This window comes from Theobroma cacao, chromosome 7 (genome assembly GCF_053813885.1).
Source record: "Theobroma cacao isolate CCN51 chromosome 7, ASM5381388v1, whole genome shotgun sequence".
NCBI classification, from domain to species: domain Eukaryota; kingdom Viridiplantae; phylum Streptophyta; class Magnoliopsida; order Malvales; family Malvaceae; genus Theobroma; species Theobroma cacao.
This window is the reverse complement of record NC_142645.1, coordinates 995,412-996,448: the sequence shown is the minus strand read 5'-3', so window position 1 is coordinate 996,448 and position 1,037 is coordinate 995,412. Positions and strand designations below refer to the sequence as shown.

At 36.6% G+C, this 1,037-nt stretch overlaps 1 pseudogene; it reads right to left on the bottom strand.

The window, feature by feature from the left end:
- Positions 1 to 545: 545 nt before the first annotated feature.
- Positions 546 to 1,037, bottom strand: LOC148761372 (receptor-like protein 9DC3 pseudogene; annotated as a pseudogene).

Genomic DNA, 1,037 nt, shown 5'->3' with positions numbered 1-1,037 from the left:
ACTATAAAGTATATTCTATACAAAGTTTTTTGTTGCTTAAACAAATTAAAACCCCACCTTCTATATTCCCCAACAAATCGGAAGAACTAATTTAGTTGGAGAAGCTTTGGAGAAAGACCTCATACCTTAATTGCACTTCATTCGTTGTTCTTTTAATTCATGTGCTATGTATTCATATTAATATGTTCGTATAGCTTACAGACGAAAGATATATAGGGGCAGTGGTTGCAACTAAAATTCCATGTCAAAATTTGTAAAAAGGGTAGAAAATTCAAGTTTAAATTCCACGAACACAATGACATGCTTGCAATTTCATTACCATGAAGGAAAATTTATTCTAGGAAGAAAAATACAAAGTCTGCAACAGCATCCTTACTAATTTAGAAATTCCTTCGTCCTTTGAGGTATCTCTTCAATTTGTAGCCTACTTCTTCAACCATCCTTACAAGCCATCTTGGTTTTCCAAGTGTGAACATGATGCATGCTACAAATATTCCCAACACTAGTCCTCTTCCATAACCCATCAATGCCATTTTCCACCCAAATCACGATTTAGAATCTTCTTCCTCATGAAAAAAGGATGCCTCAGTGTTGTCACATCTCTTTGACAATGGAAACCCACACAATCCCAAGTTACCAGCATAAGAATCATTGCCAAAGGTATTGAATTGGTTTCCTTGAGGTATAGGTCCAACGAGCTGATTTTCTAAAAGGTTTAAGACTTCAAGATAACCCAAACTAGTTGACTGTGTAGGAATCTTCCCAACCACCTTGTTTGAAGAGAGGTCCAGCCATTTAAGACTAATCAAATTCCCCATGGATGTGGGGATACAACCACTAAGGTTATTATGAGAAGGGTTAAGCCCTTTGGGTGAGTTAAGCTCTCCAATAACCTTTGGAATCTCACCCTGAAACTCATTCTTTGAGGGGTCAATGCTAGTCAACGTGATGAAAATTTTCTCTAATTCAACCTCTTGTCCTTTTATTGCAATTTTAATAGAATAGCTATAAGATCCACAATATGCATCCAGCCCCAT